The 23,208-nt window shown below is 40.3% G+C and overlaps 1 protein-coding gene and 1 long non-coding RNA gene across 12 annotated transcripts in view; one reads left to right on the forward strand and one right to left on the reverse strand.

Moving 5' to 3' along the window:
* Nucleotides 1-23,208, forward strand: part of NLGN1 (neuroligin 1) — a 676,946-nt gene that overhangs the window by 590,951 nt on the left and 62,787 nt on the right. The gene's annotated exons all lie outside the window — the stretch shown is intronic.
* On the reverse strand, nucleotides 5,336-22,605 carry LOC142830796 (uncharacterized). The gene is made up of 3 exons (XR_012906304.1): nucleotides 22,520-22,605; nucleotides 5,569-5,696; nucleotides 5,336-5,468 (listed from the first exon to the last, which is right to left on the reverse strand). It is a non-coding gene; the product is annotated as an uncharacterized LOC142830796 (long non-coding RNA).

The raw sequence follows: 23,208 nt of genomic DNA on the forward strand, positions 1-23,208 counted from the left end.
TATATCTTTGACCACTTTTCCTGTGTCATCACAGCAGCTATGGCTATTGCCAACAGATCTGTGTCTATAAAGTGCCATGCACACTATGTTGCTAAATAACGAGAAGTCCTGTGACACCTTATAAACTAACAGATATATTGGAGCATAAGCTTTTGTGGGCAAAGACCCACTTCATCAGATCTGACGAAGTGGATCTTAGCCCACAAAAGCTTATGCTCCAATATATCTTTTAGCCTATAAGGTGCCACAGGACTTCTCGTTGTTCTTGCAGATTCAGACTAACATGGCTACCCCTCTGATACTTGCTAAATAATGACTCTTTAGATAAAGTCACCCAAATATTACAGTTTAACTACAGGAGCTATTACTACTGTCATCTGGTTTTATGATGATATAATTTTCCTGCCTTGTGGATTACTGTTATCAATAGCACATCCTTGATTACATATTTGAATAGCTTTTTTAAACCAGCACCTGGATTATGTATTACTCTTTAATTGTTGGAAGACAAACTGCCTCAAGCCTCTGCTTGAGTCAGAAAATAATATACAGATGCCACTTAAGATTATTGTGCAGGGTGTCTTCTTCAGGAAGTAAATTTCCATTTCTTGTGAGCTTATATGTGTGTTTATTGCAAAGCTATGCACAGTCGTTAAAGAAATACTTACAGATTCCTACACATTTACAAGGCTCATTTGCATTATATTTGGTGGATTTTGTCCAAGTATAAGAAACAAACTCCATGCTTTTGCCTTAGGGCTGAGTGAAATAGATATGGTGAAATTATCCACAGTCAGCTAAAATGCATTGAACCTGAACATCTCAAGTACAAGGTGAATTAACAAAATCCCTTCCAAAGGTGATGGTAGGAGTACAGGAATTATCTAAAGTGACAAGCCAAGAAGATACTATTTCTAAAGCACATGTAACAAAAGAGGACTTTGCCTGCCCCCTCTAATTTTTATCTTTTGGGGGGTTTTGTTTTCAATGTGAAGAGAAAGTAGAGGCCAGATTTAGGCTCAGTAATTTCGGTTTTCTGTCTAGCTTATGATCAGCTGCAGCTCACACCTGGTCTGGTTTTGTCCAGTCCTGTTGATATTATAGATTATATAATTGGGATACTTCAGGGAGGCCAACAGAATGGCCAGGTCCCTGGGCAAGGTAGGGAGGAGGGCCGTCCCTGTGTTCCCAGAAGGGGAAGGGTATCGATGGCTGGGCAGCCAACCCTCAGTGCCACCTGTATTGTATCATGCCCTCTACCCTAGGTAGCCCTTAGCTCCTCCTGGAACATACAGACCAGGGCTCCAGAAGTGATTTAAAGAACATGGGGCTCCGGCTGACACCACAGTAGCCCTAGGCCCTTTTGAGTCATTGGACCTCAGGGCAGTCCCCTCCACCTCCCCGTCAGCAGACCAGTGATATACTTTGAGGGATATGCTTTTGTCATGACTGAGAATTTCCGATGAACATAAATACACTTTTTTTCCTGAAATAGTTTTAATTGTTTCCAAAGCCACTTTACTCTGAACATATCAAATCTAGAGCTTCAAAGTTAAACATAACACAAGATTCAAAGTGATTTTTCTCCAAGCTCAGCTGAAACCCAATTGAACTAGAGGAATAAAGTGCTGTGTTGTCATCCTTAATATGGCTAAGTGGAAGAGGCATCCAAGCAGTTCTAGTTTGCTGAATGAGCCTTGCCTCATCTCTTTTGTGAGGAGGAAAAAATGCCATCACTTCTTAGTGTCCCAAAGATTGGCTATCCCTGTTTGAGTAACACTGAATAACATGATGTTATCCTATACATCCAATATTGAAGTGACTTTACATTGATATAGGACACTTCATTCCCAAAGATCCTACATTAATATACAACTATTTACACATGCAGGTGTTCCCTGTAAGCTGTGCCCACCCAGGAGAGATTTAAATGCCTCCCAGCTGATCAGCGGAGTGCCCTCAGCTGGCAGCAGCCAATAGCATGTATTTCTATGGGTGGTGAACATCCACACATGCCTCACTCAGTACATATACAAAAATTTGTTCCACACATGGATGGAAGAAATTAGAGGGAACATTGGCAGAAACTGATTGAGTCCTGAGATTCCTTGGAGTATTTCCCCTAATTTCAGTGGGCCAGAGTTCTGGTTCAGAACATGCTGCAAAAATGTACAGTTTTGGCTGCAAATATAGGGTACACCCTACTGTTATGAACATATTCTGAGTTCTTTAATGTTTGTGTAGAGTAGAATTTCGTTTTTAATGCCCTTTATAATTTCATCATTATGGGAGGGAAATGAAGGAATTTTCTGACTGTACTGCTTTATAATGAAAATATCTGAAAGTGGAGCAGCATGACATCCTCAGCATTTAATACTCAAATACTATTGCAAACTGTGGTAAAAATATTGTTTATTCCTAGGTATTACTTTGTTTCTGGGTCATGGGTTCTTTCTAGTGCATTTGACACTGTCCTTTTCTTTGGTTTGAAACTTCAGTTGAGCATTAATTAGTCAATAATTTTACCACTAAATGTGATCTTAATTGATCAATATTTTGGCATTTGTAAGTTTTAGTGCACCTCTTTGAGATTTGGGAATGCGTAGAACTGAGGTTTTAGTATATGTCTCATAAATTCTTATTAAACCAGTCCAGCTCTATGTCTCTTCCAGATACTAAAACAGAAACACTACATTTAATTTATTTCATTTTCAAACTAATTTTGACAGGTATAATAAAGTGAGAACATTTATTTGGCATTACTTGGATCTAGGTTGTTAGCATTATCTTAAAATATTTTTAAAAGAGAGTGCTGATGCGGAAATAACACAGAAATCCTTAATTAAAGTTGTAGAATTTGGGAGAGTGGTAGATGCGGGGGAGGAGTCCTTCATTCATGGTTTAGAAGGACTAAATGATGCTTAAACTAACATAGTCTAATTCTGTTAATGTCATCCTCCCTCCCACACACACAGGAGATTGTTGGGGACTTAGCCTTCCAAGAATTCTCTGACAAGGAGATTTACCAAAACATGAATGGCATATTGGTGATGAGATTTGATTAGAAGAAAATAAAATCTGAAATGCCACTGAACTAAAATGAACTTCTATTTCTCTTGGGGGCAGCCAGGGCCTTGTGAAACATGGCTACTTAGCAGGGCAGATTAGGCTTAGAGCAGACGTCAGTGGAAGGTTTCCAGTGCAACACAAATGAAATGATTGTACATATAAGTATTGAGAAAGATCAACAAAAACAGCGGATATTGAAAAACAGTAGAAAAAAGGTAACTCTGTCTTCTTATTGTTTTTTCTTTATAAATGGGATCCTAATGTTTGGAATGACTATCTCTGCCATAGTTTTTGAGAAAAGATCAAAAATCTATCATTTTAGCATCAAAAAGGATATCTTGAATATATTTTTAGTGAAAAAAGCCACCCCTTGCTGTGTCTTTTTCTTTTTTTATTTCAAAGACAAAGGCATTCATACTCTAAGGTGGAGGCTGTTTGTCTCTTTCTTTCAAGAGATGTTTGACAGCGGATCCCAGGAGAGGATCTCAGGCTATTTAATTTTTTATTAGCCTGCAATATTTGGAATTTTGAAGTTAGACGTTAGCCTTTGAGGTAGTGTATTTGATGGTATGAATCTTAAGCTGCAGTGCTGCTAGAGATTATTACAGCGATTTGCCACAGATTGATTGTCAGGAGGACAGTGAGGCATTTGTAAGCAATATACAGTGCAAGTATGCTTGCAAACTTCTCATAAGGCAATATAAAGAAGACTCACTGTTATATTCTACTATATGTAAACCACACAGACGTAAGAGCTATGCACACCTTGGGAATGGAGTTGTTCATAACTGAAATATTCTCAACTCTGAACAAAGCGTGGTAGTTCTCTCAAAAGTTTACAACTGAACATTAACTTAATACAGTGTTGAGATTTTGCTATGGAGAAGAAAAATACAGCCGCTCTCCAAGTTACAAACAAGTTACGGACCAACACTTGGTCCGTAACTCGGATCCCATTGAGTTACACACGACCACGCTGTTCGTAAGCGTGGGACACGTTCGTAACTCGGGGACTGCCTTTACGACCGCTCCATGGGAGCTTTGGTCGTAAGTGCAAACGGTCATAATTCAACCGTTCGCAACTTGGGGAGCAGCTGTACTGCTTTTAACCATCTTAATGGAAATGAAACAAGAACAGAAACAACTTATTTACTGTCTTTATTTTAAAATTTTCCCTTTATTTTTTAGTATAGGTTGAACCTCTCTAGGTCTACACCCTTGGAATCTGACTGGTGCCAAACCAGAGCATTTGCTGAATCACAGGAGGTCAATATTTGTCTTGGAGCATTACCAACACTTCTATTGTGTACAGAACTCTCAGAAAACATTTAGGGGTAAATTAGAGCTAAATAACAGCATAGAACACTGAGAGCAGGACTAGTAGCCATAAACAAACTTTATGTTACTGTGGGAAACTTGGCCACACCCATGGTAAGTGGACATCCAACTAACTAAAATCATGCTGGACCACAGTAATTGCTGGACCAGAGAATGCTGGACTAGAGAGGTTCAACCTGTAGTTTACATTTAACACAGCATGATACCATATTTGCCTTGTTGTTCTCTCTAGCTGGCTGATTACAAACTTCTGTTTCTAAACAAGATCTGTATTTGATTGGTCAGTTCATATCTTTAGTGTTCATAACTCTGAGGTTCTGCTGTAGTGCTTAAAATTAGCATAAATGGCTGTCAAGTTAGTATAACATCACTTTTTAAATATAGGCCTCAAAGTCAGATCAACCTGAGGAAAAATCAAAAACAAACAATAAAACCCAGTTTAAGAAAGAAAACATTTTAAAAACCTTCTGTTTTATCCAATATTAAGGGAAGCTTAAAAACACCTTCAAAATTAGGGCTCCATAAATGTTTCCATTTGAAACTGTGGCATGTCCTGGCTTTTAGTGTTTAATGATGTCACTTTACAGCACTCCTAAAATAACATCCATATTCTGATATTCTTCTTCTGGTTCAATGTTACATTATTCTGCAAGTAGCCCAACTAAGGTAAATGTTGTGAAGTACAGCTAAACATGAGTAAGGATGGCAGAATATAGCTCAAAGTTGATTGTATGCAAAATGTTTATTCTACAATGAATCCTGTTTTAACACACAACTCATGAGACTGACCTTTATTTCATTTGCTTATTGGAACTGCATGTAAGATCATAAAGTTAAGCTAGAACTGTGCTCATTATATTTGAGATACTTTGGGTGATTTCGGGTTTGATGGTTGCATGGACTCACCGGGGTATTTAGAAGCATATTCCATAAAGACGCTTTTCAGTGATGACATAGACAATCACAATATGAGATTCATGTTGTAATAATGTTTGTTCACCAATGGGTTATGTACAATATTGGTTATACTGCTTGTGGTTGTATAGATGTTGGATGCTAATCTGTGGGAATATGAATTGTGCTAATTATACAAGTTCAGACCAGTGACAAAATTCTGAAAATAGTGGCCATAACTGAACCATACAAAAAAAATCCACTTACATTTCATTGTGTTATAATAAGTGTTGGGGTGAAGTGATGAACAGCACAGCATTAGCGTGGGCTCCAGATGTAACAAACGGGTTGTCTTAAATGGATGATAAAGGTCTGTCCTTCCTCAAGAGTGATCTCTAGTGGGAAAAATATGGTCACTTAGGGTATGTCTACACAGCAGCATTATTTCAAAGTTATGGCCAGCTGGAGGACTTCTTACTTTGACTCCTATAACCCTCATTTCAAAAGGAGTAAGGGAAGTTGAAGGAAGAGTGTTCTTCCTTCGACTTCCTTCTGTGTAGACAGCGCCAAAAGCCGAATTAAGCTATTTTGACTTGATGTAGCTGAAGTTGCGTAGCTTAATTTGAGTTTTGCCCTGCTGTGTAGACATGTCCTTAGAGGGAAAATCTAAAGTTAAAGTAGCTCACAATACTGAAGTTTCCATTTGTCACTGCATGAGCCCCCCACACCCACAGGTAGATGTGGTGTCAGTAGTAGAGAATTTTCTGCTACCAGGATCTACTACAATTTAATTATATTCTATCTTTGAACAGCTCTAAATTACATGACAATGAGGTCTCATGCTGTGGAGAGTAAATTTCAAAACTCATGTGCTCTAGCTGCCTTCTCAAATACTTTCTATCACTACCAAGCACTCAATTTAGAGATGAGACTAAGTCACTTATTATTAGGGCTCAAGTCCCAGAAAAAATCAGCAGAGACTAAGGGGAACTTTTTTCCTGACAGATGAATTTTCAAGTACTATGCAATTACAAGACAGCTGATAGGACTGTTTCAGCCCATCCTAGGGGAGAGATGGAAACACATACATTTTCATTAAAAAACTAAAACAAAAAAAACCCCTTGTGTTCTGCAAAAGAACCCAATAATTATGTCTTACTAAAAATATTACCCAATTATTTTGTGTGTATCATTCAGCACAGAGACTATTGTAATTGTAAATGGCGTCAAGCAGTATATATTCACTTTGCTTAAATTTTACAGTGTTTTTCTCTCTACCTTACTCACACTCTCTCCTTTTTCCACATTTATGCTCTCCTTTTCTGTTAAGCTATATTTTCTGGAACGTCTCATTAATTTAGCTATTGAGAGTCCATCTACTTTTGCTACTCATACGATACATGACAGTAAAATGACAGTGGCATGTTTGTTTTATTCTATCACCTGCCTTGTGATCCTAACCTTATGAGATACCAAAATGAAAAGTCTGCCCTGCTTATTCTCTTCTTTTATTCTTTACTGCATTCTACAAGGATCCAACCTGTAAGGTTCATATATATTATGTACTTATGAAGCAACAGGGAAGTTGCCATCTTATACTCAGAAACCAGCACACTTGTGCAGAAAGATGCTTCAATGTTAGTAATTAATTCACACTAGCTTTAGGGTTCAGACTGCCATTCTTCTATCATAGGAATGGGAGGAAAGTATTCCTCCAGAGAAATGCAGCCACAGATTTCAAAGATGTTCACTATATGTGATTGCCTCAACTTTTGAGGTCTGCCTTGAAAGACCTTTGACCTGTTTTTAGAAGTGCTTAGCAACTGCAATTTCAGTGGATGTCAATTGGAGCTGCTGCTGGTCTGCACCTTTGAAAATCCAATACTAGGCATCTCAAGTCGGCCCTCAGAATTTAAGGGACTCAAAAGTAAACACATTGGGAAAATTTGACTAAGTAGAATAAGTGATTTGGTGCTTCTCTGGCAGATAGTCCAAGTACATTATAAAATAAGCTTCATTTTCTACACAGCCTTAATAGCTTCAATACTCTTATAACAATCTGAGCACAGTTCTGTTAGCCCTGCTCTTATGAATGGTTTGCAAAGCAGAAGTTGAACCTGTTCTCATTCCTGTTTGCTTTAAAAAATATGAGTAGTGAATAATAGATACAAATAAAGGTCCAAATCCAGACTCTGAGACTGTGTAGGCAGAAGTTTGGCTGGAGTGTTCCTGCCTAGCCTTACTCCACACTGAACCAAGTATCACAGTGAAAGTGAAAAGCATGAATATCCTAGCTTGAAAGTCAGCATCTCAATTGCTAATTGACAGGAGGCCAAGCAGCCAAAGCTACTTGAGAGCTCTCAGACAAGATTAAAGCTCTGAAACAACAGCTGAATGGGATGAATAGCTAACACGCACTTGCCCCTCCCCCCCCCCACACACACTTACGGGTTTTAATAGAGTCTACATGCACAAGACAAGAGCCAAGATATGGGAAGGCCTGGTTGAGAGAGGCTGGAATTCAGGCATCATCTCTTCTACTCTAAAGTTCTGGATTTGAAAGTTTCCCGTGAGTCCCTTTGATCTGCTCTGTGTTCCTAAGTGCAGAGACGCTTAGTATCCAAGTGTGAAAGGATCTTTCCGGCCAACTCAGAACTCCCATATACAAAAGCTTAGAATATGTTTGTTGACAAAGAATATTGCCATCTAAATCTTTGTTTTTCTCAAATCCTTTGGCCTATACTAAACTTCCCTTTGTACAAGGCAAATTAGTGGAACTCAGAAAACTTTCAGAGAGTTAGTAGCTGCTACTTCAAATCAAATCCAGAACTTTTTCCAAGTCTGGGGAGTTCAAATCTGGGGCTTTGGCTCAGGCCCACCACCAAAGCTATTTAAAAATGTTCCACATATCTCATGTTTTGAACAAATCAGCTCCCTCATGCCTAATTACTAAAGAATGATTATGTATGGGCAGGTGCTTGGCTTTTTAAGAGTTTATGTGCTCCTACTCATTTTTTCCCCTCTCATGTGAAATTACGGTCCTCATTCTGTGTCATCGGAATATGTTATTTTTTAAAATCACCAATATTTTTCTGTTTGAATATTTTTGTTATTACCCATATTTTTAACATTTTTACATAGTGCATATTACTCTATTTTTCATCTTCTGAGCTAGCCTGTCTTGTGGTGCCAGTCCCAAGGGTATTGCTGAGGAACCATAATGATGGAGTCACATAAAAACCTTGACAATGTTTTCCTCCCATGTCTACAAAATGGCTTCCCTGTCTATGCCTTCCCATTGCCACTCTCCCCCTCACCACACAGACACACAGAATCATAGGGTTGGAAGAGACCTCAGGGGGTCATAGAGTCCAACCCCTTGCTAAAAGTAGGACCAGCCCCAAGTAAATCAACCCAGCCAGGGCTTTGTCAAGCTGGGTCTTAAAAACCTTTAGGCTATGTCTAGACTACATAGAATTTTGGAGAGAGAATATCTTCCGATCTCACTTTCGAAAGAGGATCTTTTGAAAGTGAAAGTAGTCTGGATGCATTTTTTTTTTTCAGAGAAAATCCCTTTAATCAAAAAAACCACTCTCCCTATAAAAGGATGTTTACATGTCTTTTTCAAAAAAGGGTTTTTTCCCTCAAAAAACCACGTCCAGGCTACTTTCACTTTTGAAAGATCCTCTTTCAAAATTGAGATCGGAAGAAGATGTGCAAGTTCCCGTGGAGTTTGCATATCCTCTTTCGAAAAAAAATGTTGTTTGCCCGTGTCCTTAGAAGTGGAAATTCCACCACCTCCCTAGGCAACCTATTCCAGTGCTTCACAACCCTCCTAATGGCACACCAGCTTTGGCTGCCACTTCCCTGGATTTTACCTTTTCCCCCTTCCAACCTTTCTTTCCAGTTGCTTTCTGTCTGGCCAGCCTCCTTGTAAGGCAACATTCCCCAAGAAACAGTCCCAGAACACATCTTGTTTTTCTCTGTAGTCCACTCTCTGCATGATTGAGCTTTTACATGTGATGGTCCTTGGAATGGACAATTTCTTTCTGCAGCAAAATTCTTCCTGGAGTCAAATTATCCCTGGAAATGTTGGACTTACCCACTTTATGCCCGTTGGCAAAAATTATTTATTTATATGCACCTTGTCAAAATTTATTTATTTTTAATAGGTTTGTCTGCAGGTCTCACATGTCTACAAGAATGTTTGCTTATGTGTGTTAGTTATCCTGTGTGCAGAGCAAAGTATCTTTCTTATGATATACAGTAATAATACATCATCAGAGACCCTTTGCTCAGTTGATGTATTACAGCAGCAGAACAATGGCTGACAAGAAACAATGTGCATCAGACATGCTTGCTTCATAAATTATATTAAAATTAAAGTTATTCAATAGTAGGTCAACAATTAAAATGTCTCAAGATTTCATATTCTGAGTATTCTGTATATCTTTAAAAACATTACTAATGCAACTGATTGTTATTTATTATATGGTCTTTTCTCATAGAAAAGATAAAAAGAAGAAATCCGGTTCTAGCTCATTTCACTTCATGATACTGCATTTCACCATTCTTGGCAGGTTGATTTTATTTAGTTGTTGCTGTTATATTTTATTCTGTTTTATTCAATCCCAGCTTTATAAACATAATTAGGTTGGACATTAGGAAAAACTTCCTGTCAGAGTGGTTAAACACTGGAATAAATTGCCTATGGAGGTTGTGAAATATCCATCACTGAAGATATTTAAGAGCAGGTTGGATAGACATCTATCAGGGATGATGTAGACGGTGCTTGGTCCTGCCGTAAGGGCAAGGGACTGGACTTGATGATCTCTCAAGATACTTCCAATTCTAGTATTCTATGATTCTACAATGAACCAAAACACAGCTGTAATAGCATTATTTTGAATTGTAGTGCTTTGGATCATCAGTGTTGAAAACTGCAGTCTTTTTAAGCCATTCTTTCAAAACATTATGCCATTTTCTCTCTCTCCTTGCTTTTCTCTTTTGCCATGTTTTTAGTCCAAAGCTGACACCCTGAAAATTCAATATTCAATAGAAAATTCACTGGGCACTGAAGGATTAGCAGATGAGGAGAAATAAATATTTGTGAGACAGATACATCTTAGGAGTGTGGACAGATCCTGCAATTGAAATTTTTTAAAACTCTAATTAATGGAGATAAATACAAAATGCTATTGGAGTTCAAACTAAAGAATAACTTGCAGATATAAGGTATATACATGGTCATTAGTATGCTCGTTTATAAACTTACTGCCCAAGATGAGTAGGTAAAAATGGCAAATTGCTATGACCCTTTCAGAAGCCAACCCTATATTTTAGCAGTTTTCAAATTTCATTTCCCAGCTACTCATGATAAGCCAGTGGAGCATCAGGACATTATGTTTATCTGGAGCATCTGGAGATATGGAGCTCTGCAGCCTCCAATGTTTGCAGTTCACCCTTTCTAGCCAACAGGAGTGGTGGGAAGTAACAATCAGCATATCCTTTGATCTGCACCACTTCCTGCAGCTCCTATTGGCTGGGAATGATGAATCGCAGCCACTGAGAGATGAAGAAATCCATGCCTGAAGACATTCCAGGCAAACTAAACTCCCTGCACACCAGCAGCTTACACAGATGGACTGGGAGCCAAAGTTTGATGACCTGTTGCAAATCATCGATGATGGAATGTCAGTTCTGGACTGTTTCTTTAAAAAACGTGCTAAAATTTTATTTAAATTTTATCTTCGTGCAATTATGAAATGCCCATGCATTTCATAAAATGCTACCCTTACAAGTCAATCAGAAAAATACAATGAATGATAGTACTATGGCACTGGTGTCAATCTGCTACTGTGTCATTTGATCTTTTCATGCATGTTAACTACTGGACCTAATAAGTCTCTAACCAATCTAAAAATATAATGCGCAGAATCGATAAAATCTGTAATAAAATTTAAATACCCTGTTAGCACTACAGACACGCCAAAGTACAGGGCTGCTTTGAAATAAAGAATGATTATAAATTGACAGTAATGAAACAGGTGACATTCCTCTATAAAGTTCTATAAAATCTATAACTAAATTATTTTCTACATATTTCATACTAATATTTAAAATGAACAATGGAGAAATCAAAAGAAAAGTCTGCTTATGAGGAAGCCTTCAAACTTAAAGTTTTTTAATATGTAAAATCTAACCATAATTGTGCTACTGCTTGTGAATTCTCTATCAATGAGAAGCAGATAAGAGAATGGCGAAAAAATAAAACAATACTAAAAATATGCCAAGAAGCAAGAAAAAATGACCAATGAGGTGCTAGGCTGGAGAACAATCTCAATTATTATGGTGTTGCATGTTGACAAAATGGGCATCTCGCCACTAGAACTGTAATTTATCTGTGTGCTCTGCACATGTCGAAAGACAACAAATACAAGTTAGTAAAGTCATTAATGTTTGTCACATCAGCAGGTTGGTGTACCCGCTTCATGAACCACCATGGTCTCTGTCTTTGTCACAAGATAGCACAAAAGCTTCTGAGAGACCTGAAAGAAAAATCTTTTCAAAGAGTTACTAGGAAATAGGGATGAAACACCAATGGCACTTGATGTCCCGAGCAACAGAACAGTAATTAGCGTAGGTGAAAAAACAGTTTTAATAAAAATCACTGTCCATGAAAAAAATCAATTTTACAGTGGTTTTATCTTGCTTGGTCAATGGATCAAAGCGTCCTCCTGTTGTTATTTTTAAAAGAAAAACCTTGCTAAAAACATTACATTTCCTGCATGTATCTTCATGTGCATACATGATAAGGGATGGCTGGATAAAAGTAGGACTCTTAAATGGCTGGAAAAAGTGTGGACTCAGAGGCCAAGAGCACGTCTCAAAAAATCTTCTATACTTGTTTGCAACATGTTCAGAGCACACAAGACAGATGAGGTGAAACATGGCAGAAAATGAAAACTCCTTTGCTGTCATACCTGGAGGCTTAACTTGATGGCTGCCTGAACAAACCCTTTAACGACAGGCTACACAAAATGTGGTCTAACTCGATGCACTCAGGCATGGTGAAGTTCACAAGAGGTGGGAATCTAATGAAGCCCAAAATCAATCTGGTTACCCAGTGGGTGAAAGATGCATGAGAGTCCATTCCCTGGGAAATGATAAAAAAAATCATTGGAAATGCTGCATCAGTAATGCACTTGATGGGTCAGAAGACGACACCATATTTGTTGATGACAAAATGAAGATAGGTGATAATGAATCTGAGTCTGAGGATGAACTGCAGATGTCTACAATGATGATGCAAAAGCAGCTATAACTGACGCTTAGTTTAGTGAACTGTTTGGTGAATTGCAGACTGATTTGGACATTGAAGGATTTTAAGACTCTTTAAATAAGTACATTAAAATGATATGAGACTTTAAAACATGGACTATAATTTTGAAGATATGTGAATACATATTGTTCAGCTATTGTAACAGCCTTTTTGTTAGATTACATTAAAATAAGTCTACTAAAACATTTGTGTGTTTCTTGTGACTACAACTTTTAAAATATATCATGGTTAGCAAACTTCAGTTCCTAGCCCATCAAAGTAAGCCACTGTTTTATGTACTTGGAGCATCTACAGACACACAGCCCCTTTGTTCCCAGTGGCTGCAATTTGTCCTTCCTGGCCAATGGGAGCTGCAGGAAGCAGCTTGGACCGAGATACATGCTGGCTGACACTTCCTGCTGTTCCCATTGGCCGTGAACAGCAAATCACAGCCACTGAGAGATTAGGAGCTCTGTGCCTGTGGACATTCCAGGTACACAAAACATCCTGGCACACCAGCAGCTTACCATGATAGGCTGGGAACTGAGATTCTACAACCTCTGATCTACAGTGACAATATAGACATGTTGACATGGTGACCCCGCTCCTTGATGCATCACTTTTTTTAACCTAACAAATTCGGCTTGTGAGTATATCTGGTAGATAAAAACTGTAATTGGTAAAATGATCATACATGCAAAGCTTATTGAGTCCAGCATGATAAAAGGCTGTGGAACCAATTGTCTTAAAATGATGTCCATCACTGAATTTCTCTATGTACTTTGTGCCTGAGTAGATGTGCATAGACTCTTTTCCTTTTGAAATGTCCCAGAATTGGCACTAGCATCAGTGGAAACAATAGCTATAAAGCTAATAGAGTGACCACCACCAGCTCATTAATCACAGTGGCTTTCAACAGAGCAGGATTTAGCATACCAGCAGCTAGTCAACTCTACAGTTGAATAAGAAGTTTCCCATATTTTCTCATGGGAGTTGGTTAACTGTGTGCAAGTGTAAACATGTAATCCAAAACTAATCAGGACATCTTGCAAGATTCTTGCCTAATGAGTTTACAAAGAGTCATCATGCTAACCACTGTATCCAATTTATCATTTATTACATGCTCCTCACTTGTCAATGAGTTCTGCTTGTTAGTTCATGTTTTGGAATATATTTGTTCCAGTTTTGATTTATTCCTTTATAAAGATCTTTATTCTTCATGGAATTCAGGCACTGATCAATAAGAGAGTCACTTTTAGTCAAGCCTTTAGCATGACGGACCACCTCTGCAAAACTCTTGCTTATGTGAGTCAATTGGACAATTCACAACTGTGTAAGTAGTTGTGTGGGAATGAAATGTTTCAGCCAATGGTTAATGACCCTCTATATTAGAGCTGAGTGGATAATTCATTTTTTTTCACTTATAGACTCATAGACTTTAAGGTCAGAAGGGACCATTATGATCATCTAGTCTGACCCCCTGCACAGTGCAGACCACAGAATCTCACCCACCCCTCCTAGAATAATCCTCTCACCTATATCTCAGATATTGAAGCCTTCAAATACTTTGAAGACCCCAAGATGCAGAGATCTTCCAGCTGTGATCTGTACCCCATGCTACAGAGGAAGGCGAAAAACCTCCAGGGTCTCTGCCAATCTACCCTGGAGGAAAATTCCTTCCCAACCCCAAATATGGTGATCAGCTATACCCTGAGCATGTGGGCAAGACTCACCAGCCAGACATCCAGAAAGTTAGTGGCCAAACTGTTTATTTTAAATAGAATATTTTTTAATCAAAAGAATTTTGGAGGGCCAGATGTTTCTCTTTCAAATTAAAAACATAGATTTTGTTATATGAAAAGTGTCAAACATCAGTTTGAAAAAAACATTTTTGAACATGAAACTGTTTGAAATAACATTTTAAAATTAATTGACATTTTGTTTAGAAACAGTTTCAGAGTTTAAAAAAAAAACCCTCCATGTTTTTATTTCGCCAAAATTTTTCCCAGATCCAACATAAAATTGTGAAAAGTTTTGGTCATCCCTAAATGGCATTTTTTGTTGAATTTACTGTTCATTAGAAAAATTTCACTCAATTTTGTACTACTGAATTTCACTCCGTTTTCCACTGAATTTCTCTATGTACTTTGTGCCTGAGTAGATGCGCATAGGGGTGGGTTGTCTACCTTTGACTCTTTTCCTTTTGAAATGTCCCAGAACTGGCACTAGCATCAGTGGAAACAATAGCTATAAAGCTAATATGGTGACCACCGCCAGCTCAAGTAAGACCATTTCGTAACCACCTTGGAGGGTAACCTTGATGTAATTGGTTTCCCCAACACTATTATATTTGCCATTTAGATAAGGTTGTCTGAAATAATTAGTATTGGGTAAAACATTGACATTCAAAGGATATGTGTAAAGTAAGGTAACCATTTTCCTTTTAACTTCCAGAAAGCTTATTTCAGAAGGTTCATAATAAAGTAGTAAAAGTGCCAAACTCTATATTTATTACAGCCCCTATTTATTTCCGGATAATGGAGCTCATTACACTAATAGTGTAGTACTATGTAAATTTATTTTATACAAATATCTAGTGTCCGTAAGTAGTTTATTCTCTACATCCCTAATGTAATATATCAAACAATAACTCATTTGTCAAGGAGAGACAGTTCATTAGTATTCAGTAACCATTTGGACAGAATAAAATAGCAACAGTATAAAAATTGATGTTGCGAAACTTAACAAATGAGGGAATAAGGAAAATGTGAGTCAGGAAATTGCAGGCCTGCCCTCAAGGGCCTTTTTTAGGTCACTTGTCTGCATTTCGATATTACATTTGCTTTAGAAAGAGAGTCTCCACATTGTTAGTTTGGGAGAGAAGCCAATTTGCAACTAGGTGATTTTAATAATCCACAGGGTTTAATACATGAGAGCGTAATATTTGGAATAGAGTCAGAGTGAAAACAAGGTGTGGCACTGTCCATAATGGTATTTAACTCCACTTTACAGTTAAGTTACTGCAGGAGGTAAACCTCTTAGTTGTTTAAATACCAAGAAACTTGCTTAATTTAAAAAAAAAAGTGTAGCTGTATTTCTTTTTCAAAAAGGAAAAAGCTGCATGACCATGTGACAAATTACTACAGACTTCTCTACAAGACAAGTTACTGCCTAGCAAGCTATGGTGTGAATATACAGTGTGCCACACAGAAATGTGACACATGGGCTCTTGTAGTGCAGTGAGAGTCCTGGAGTGAGGCCACACCGCCTAGCTTGCATGTAGTAACTTGCCATGTGGACAAGACCCAGGAGCATGCTCAGGAATTTAAATTTGACCGCTTTTGGAGGGGCACAATAAACATACTCAAATGAAAGGTTTGTGTGACACACACACCCCTAGATTTCTTGGGACACCTTTAGAAGGGAAGCCCCGCAGAGAGGAGCCAGTAGAATTCTCCGTGTCTCTCGCAGCCCCAGGGAGTGGAGAAATGGTAAGGCTGCCAGCTGAACTCTCTCCCACCCCTACAACTGCTACTTCTCCCAGCGCCGCTGCCTGCTTTGCACATCCTCCACTGAAGTGAGTTGGGGGCAGATGCATGGGATTCCAACACTAGGGAAGGAGAATCTGATGTTGTAGGGATACTAGGAGGAGGAGCTCCACCAACAGACAACTGCCCCACTGCTTCTTCCCTTTCCAGACCCCGAGATTTTGGGATGGGGATTGTGCCCCTTGTGCACACCCCTGCCAAGACCTTAGTGTCACAGATAGAACCAGTTGTTGCATAGATTTTCCTTACTTTAGTATCATACTTGGTGTGTTTGTGTACGTGAGCAAAGTTTAATAAGTATTATAGCCAGAATTGTTGAATGGGGGTGTCTGAAGTCAGACAGCTAAATCTGAACCCCAACGGCTTGGCTGCGTCTAGAGTGGCAAGTTTTTCCGCAAAAGCATTTTGCGGAAAAACTTGCCAGCTGTCTACACTGGCCGCTTGAATTTCTGCAAGAACACTGACGATCTCATGTAAGATTGTCAGTGTTCTTGCGGAAATGCTATGCTGCTCCCATTCGGGCAAAAGCCCTTTTCTAAAAATGCTTTTGAGCAAAAGGGCCAGTGTAGACAGCTGAAAACTGTTTTGCGCAAAAAAGCCCCGATGGCGAAAATGGCGATCGGGGCTTTCTTGCGCAAAACCGCATCTAGATTGGCACGGATGCTTTTCTGCAAAAAGTGCTTTTGTGGAAAAGCCTCCATGCCAATCTAGATGCTCTTTCCTGCAAATGCTTTTAACGGAAAACTTTTCCGTTACAAGCATTTGTGGAAAATCATGCCAGTCTAGATGTAGCCCTTGTGTTCTATTTTATGCTGTTCTGGGTTCCTGGGCTGGACTTATTCCCAAAGTATCAGAGGACACTCAAATCTGTGAACATCTCTGAAAATCAGGCTGTTTTTATTTTGGGACTTAATTACAAATGTAGGCACCTAAATTTGAAACATTTTAGCTTTTGACTACCTGTCACATACCATAAGTGGGACCTGCCTGATCCCTTTTGGGCAGTTGTACTCAGTGTTACATATAGCATTTTGTCCCTGCTCACACAAGCTGGTTATTTACCTGTTTGCACCGTGTCGAGGGGTACGCCCCTGGCATGGGGTACGCCCCTCCTCCTAAGGTCTCTTTGTCCCCCTTCAAGCCCCTTGATCAGGGCATCCACACTACTCCCCCAGTCTCAATACAATGTCAAGGCCCCTCTATAAGGGCAGCTACAGTACCCACAGTTCCAATACAAAGTCCAGGCCCCTCTATCAGGGCAGCTCCGGTACTCGCAGCTCCAATACAAAGATCAGGCCCCTCTATTGGGGTAAATACGGCTCTATCAGCGTGGTTCAGAAGTCAGTGCCCCTCCATCAGGGTCTGTTAGGGTGCGTACTCTCCACTGTGCCTCAGTGACCCACTGATCTAGCCCATCTCAGGGAAAGCTGCAGTCTATACGGGCCGCTCATCACCGGCACTGGGTGTACATCTGCTTCCCTGCTTACCTGGGCTGTGTTGCTATAACTCTCCAAGCCCCGGGCCTTACCCCAGTCCCTACAGCCAGGGAACACCTTGGCTGGCACTCCCCTAGCCCTGCCTGGTCACCCCAATACTGTTCTCCCTGCTTCCTCCACTGCCAGCTCTTCACTGTTCTCTCCTCCCAGAAGCAAACTGTTCTTCTTTATACAGCCCCCAGCTAGGCTCTCATTAGCCCTAATGGCCTCAGCTGGGTCTTTGCTTTAAGCCCTCCCTCTCTCTCTCCCCCCCCCCCCCCCCCCTCCCGCTCCAGGCCTGAGTTTTGCCCTTAAAGGGCCAGTGTAGGGCAGGTGCCCTGTCACAGGGTAAATACGGCTCTTGAGGCCTAGCCGCCCAGCAAAGCCTCTCCTGGACCAGGGGTTGATTGTCCAGGGAAGGGAAAATAGGTGGTAGGGGGACCTGGGCCCTCCCTCTTCTCCGGGTCCCAGCCCAGGGCCTTTTAAGCAGGGACCATGGCTCCTGCCTGCTCGGTGGGGAATCCGGCCGATACACGCCGAGCCGCGCTTTTAGTCCTTTGCCCTGGGCTGCTTCCTACCACGCCCTGGCTCCCCGGTGGTCCATCTGCCTCAGAGTCAGTACCTGCCAGGGCTTCTGTCAGGGTTGCAGGTGTGGCCCTGCCTCCCTGGAGTTGGCAGCTGCTGGCTCTGTCTCCGGGTTGGGCACAGGCAGCGACTCCGGTCTCAGCTGCTGCAGAAACACCGGCACAACCTGGGCTACTCCTTCCCCCTGCGGACTCCCTGGCTGCAGGGCTTTCTCTGCTTTTATACCCAGGCTCTGCTGGGAGCATGCCAGCTGGGCCTGGGCTACCCTCTGCCCTTCAGTGCGGGGCCTGTCTGCCCCATCACACACCGTCTATAACACAGCAAGCTTGAATCTTGGATGACACGCTCTGCTTTTACAGGGAACTTTCCAAGTCTCTCTCCCCCATCACTGTAATAGATGTTGTTTGTACATTGATCTCTTTTGTGTGAAGAGTTTGAAGGACGATGCGTATGGCCTTTAAATATCCTGCTACGTAAAAATGCACTTTCTTTTCTGACTCATATGCCACCTGAAAAATGTCAGCTGAAGACTTTATGAATCTGTGCATTTCTCTAAATATTGCTCATCTCAGGTCAAAGAGGAACAGTGCTGGGGGGAGGGACTGCACTTCCATTGCCCATGTTGCAACCAGTCCATGAAAGGGGATGGGATTCCATTCTCTAGGGCACCTCTTTTGGCAAGGAATTCATGCACAGTATCATTTTAATTTACTTTTTGAATAAATGGACAATATAGGTACCCAGTATAGAGAAGAAGTTAAGTTTTCCAAGATCCTTGATCTAGATGTCTTTCTGTTGCCAGGTTTATTCATGAAGATGTGCCTGTTCACTTGATTCAATATTCCATTCTCCTCTTATTTTCTTCCTAAAAGAAGCGTAACTGCCATTCATCAATTCTAAGATTAGCTATCTACAGCTTTTCTAAAAATGCCAAGAGCTGCCGCAGTGACGGTTGAATCAGAATTAAAATAAAACCTTCTTGTAATGCTTTCTCTTTTATATTCTGTTCCCTCATTTCCATCTTTCACAGCTAAATCAGGTTATTTAGATTACAGCAAGGTCTGAACCAACTCAGATGAACAAAATTATCCACATATCCTATTTACATTTCTTTAATGAGACACGAGATTAGCTTTGGGTTTTTGTGAGTTTTTTTTAAACTAATTGGGATAAGCATAGCCATTTTGTGAAATAAAGATAATCTGCAAACTGGAGTGGATTTTGTAAATAGATGACAGTACTTTCACTATATGATGTAGATGGGAATTAATTCAATGGCATTTTACAGTCCTCGTCCTTATAAAATCAAGAGTTACCCCACAAGGGCATTTGAAATACCTAAGTTATTGTGTCCAAATGTTGTGAATTGCCTTCAATTGCTGCTGCTAATTGTTGGCAAATGTTGATTTTTTTTATGGTCAGCCTGTGTCTACGGTCCTGGTACTATTAACCTGAGCCAAATTCTGGAGCAAAATCAAAATCTGACTTTTGAGTTAATTGCTCTCATAAGGGACATTATAATGACAAAGATCGTCAGAGTACAATGTGCGCCAGCCATGCTTTCAGCACATCTACCACTGGGGGGATGGACTGAGGAAGGCTAATGCACTTCTGCCTACCGTGGCATTTCACCCAACTGCAGAGTCATATATATGGATGCTTTCAAGTCACACTGTACCACTCTAGCAGTTCAGTGGGATCTCAGCCTGGGTCAGGATCTGATCTTTAATCTCCCTCACTCATGCTAAATTTAAGTGTGCTTAAAATGAAACCCAGATCTGAACTGCCTCTTTTGTGTTGGTTTTGCAAAAACAAACCCAAACTCAAAACGTGGCAAAATCAACCTCATTTTTTAGTACGGCCACTTGTATGCACAGAATGTATCATTTAAAAAGGGCCTGTGTTCCTTTTAATAAGAATCAATGTGTATCGATCTATGTCTGAAAGGCTAGACTCTACTGCTGAGGTTTTCAAACTTTTCCCTGCTGTGACTTCAATTGTTTTGATGATACATTTAAAATGTTGTGATTTTTAGTTAATTTATTTGTTTCAATGGATACAAGTTATAATTGACAGATTGGGACATTATTTAATATTGCTCAGACCTTAAAACAGTATGCCAGATGCTTCAGAACTACTATGATGTAGTAAATAAACCTTCTGAAAACATCATCTATGTCTTGTCATAGCTGGCTGTTTCTTCAGATGAGCAGCAAAGGGATATTGTACAGGTCTGCATCTACATTGGCATGCTGCCTGTCTACACTGGCGGGGAGTTCTTGCGCAAGAACACTGACGTTCTAATGTGTGAAATCAGTGCTTCTTGCGCAAGAACTATGATGCTCCTGCTCAGGAAGAAGCCCTCTTGTGCAACTGTTCTTGCGCAAGAGGCCAGTGTAGACAGGCAACATGAATTTCTTGTGCAAGAAAGCCCGGTGGCTAAAATGGCCATTGGAGCTTTCTTGCGCAAGAGAGCATCTACACTGGCACAGATGCTTTTGCGCAAAAGCACATCTCTTGCGCAAAAGCACATGCCAGTGTAGACGCTCTCTTGCGCAAATACTTTTAACAGAAAAACTTTTCCGTTAAAAGTATTTGCGCAAAATCATGCCAGTCTAGACGCAGCTGAGGGGTATATGTATGTGTGCAGCTAATTTACAGGCAGAGAAGGCAACAGTGAGACAGAAGCACTTTTTATTTTTTTGGTTAGCACAGTGATGAAAAATGAAAATCCAGCCTCATGTAAGTTTGAAAAGTAAGGAGTCATTTGTGAGGAGTGCAGTAATGAATGATTACGTAGCTGTCAAGTGTTTTATTACTGTAGGCTTTCAGATGCAGCCTTGACAATAGACTGTGGTTTTATATGTAGTAAAATAATGTGTAAATGAATAGCTGCACAAGTTGAGCTCTGTTCATAGTCTCACCTCTTACCATCACTTTGAGAGCCATCTCTTACCTTCAAAGAATCCCAGACTAAAATTCCGTGCTGCTTATGCAATGAATGCACTTCACGTTAAGTATCTTAAAGTGCTTTACAGACAATATACAACCAAGCCCCTATCTACACCCTCAACCACTCCCTCTTGATATATACTCATAGCTAGAGATGTAAAAAAAAACCCACTATTTTATTCCAGAAAAAAATTGACTTTTTTTCTGGAAGTATTAAAAAAACAAAATGAAATTTTCATTTTATTTTGATTCAAAGTGTTCTTTTGTTTTAGAATGTTTTAAATGTTGGTTCTCCCCTGCCGCCTTCTCTCCTTTTTATCTCTTTGGTTGCAAAGTGAATAGTCACACCACCCTGTGGGTGCTTGAATCCTGGAGCACCCACAAAAAGTAATGGGTGTTCAGCAGCCAACAAGTACCAACAAATTAGCTGTTCAGCAATGAGTGGGAGAGGGTAGAGTAGGGGCTGGAAGAGGTAGACTGAGGCTATGTCTAGACTGCAGGCTTCTTTCGAAAGAGGCTCTTTCAAAAGCATCTTTCAAAAGAGCCTCTTTCGAAAGATCGCGTCTAGACTGCAGGCGGATCTTTCGATAGAGGAAATCCGCTTTTTCGAAAGAGAGCACCCAGCGAGTCTGGATGCTCTCTTTCGAAGACGGCCTCTTTACATTGTAGAACGCCTTCTTTTGAAAGAGGAACTTTCGAAAGAAGGCGTTCTTCCTCGTGAAACGAGGTTTACCGCCATCGAAAGAAAAGCCGCGTTCTTTCGAAATAATTTCAAAAGAACGCGGCTTGAGTCTGGACGCAGGGGAAGTTTTTTCGGGAAAAGGCTACTTTTCCTGAAAAAACCCCTGAGTCTGGACACGGCCTGAGGGTGAAGCTTTCAGGGGAGGGCAGAGTAGAGGCAGGGCTTTGGAGCAGAGAGGGATGGAGTACCCACCCAGAAAAATGAAAATCAGCATGTGTGGCAAAGTGTGGAAGAATAATGTGTAGGCTTTTCTCTATCCGCTTCTCCCTCCCCTTATTAATGTCTCATTTTTTCCATTTGCCACTCTGTAACTTTTAATAAAGTGGTAGATATTTTGAAAAGTTAGAGTGGGAAAGGGAAAAAGTGTGAAAAAAACCTCGGAGAGTATTTATTCTTTCACAATCTCTGGTCCTAGAAAGGGGAAAGATCAAAACCTGTAGCCGGCAAGAGTAAGTCTCAGGTCTGACACTGGGTTCCCAAAGTACAAAGGACGACACACAGGTATCTGTCAAGCACAAGTAGTTTATATCTTGACAGCTAACAGCTGTGCCCCATAAATGGACGAACAATATAACAAAGAAGCGGCATATCTTACATCCCTTCCTGCAAGCCTGGGACCCCGGGTAGGCTGCGGACGAAGTGGGAAGTTGTCTCAGTTTCCAAGGCGCTGGTACCCAAAGCCCATCGGTGAAGTCCGATTTGCTAGGCTCTGAGGCAGTCTTAAATACAGTTTTCCTGCCCTGTTTGGCAGTTTGGAAATTTCCAGGGCTTACTCATTACTGCTGATGTAGAGCTTAGCTGTTAGTTATTGATATGGTTCTGATCTGGTTGTTCTTGTCCTTTGGCCCTGTTGATGTGATCAGTACTTTAGGGTAAACAGAGTTGTTTATGAATTCTCGTCCTTTAACCTTATCTTATACTTGTTCTTGCTATGCTGGCAACAATGCTTATCTTAAGAGGCTTTGTTCCCAAAGACTTGATTCTGGCTCATCAGATATAGGGGAAAGGAAAAGGGGGGGGAAGAAATGCAGGCCTCACCACCCCTAAACTATCACGAACAAAGTTCTTCCGCAATTGACCACTACAAAACTCAAAGAGAAATTAAAATTTCTGTTTAGTTTCAAAATTTCCAGTCAAACTCGGGGGGCGGGGGAGCGGGGGAGTGGGGGAGGGGGCAGGAAATTTCAAATGAAATTTTCCTGCAAAGAATTTCATTTTTATGAAACTGCATTTTTGCTGGAAAATGTTTCCAGTAGAAATGTCGAGCAGCTCTATGCTTCAATG

The sequence above is a fragment of the Pelodiscus sinensis genome, chromosome 10, assembly GCF_049634645.1.
Source record: "Pelodiscus sinensis isolate JC-2024 chromosome 10, ASM4963464v1, whole genome shotgun sequence".
In the NCBI taxonomy this organism is placed as follows: domain Eukaryota; kingdom Metazoa; phylum Chordata; order Testudines; family Trionychidae; genus Pelodiscus; species Pelodiscus sinensis.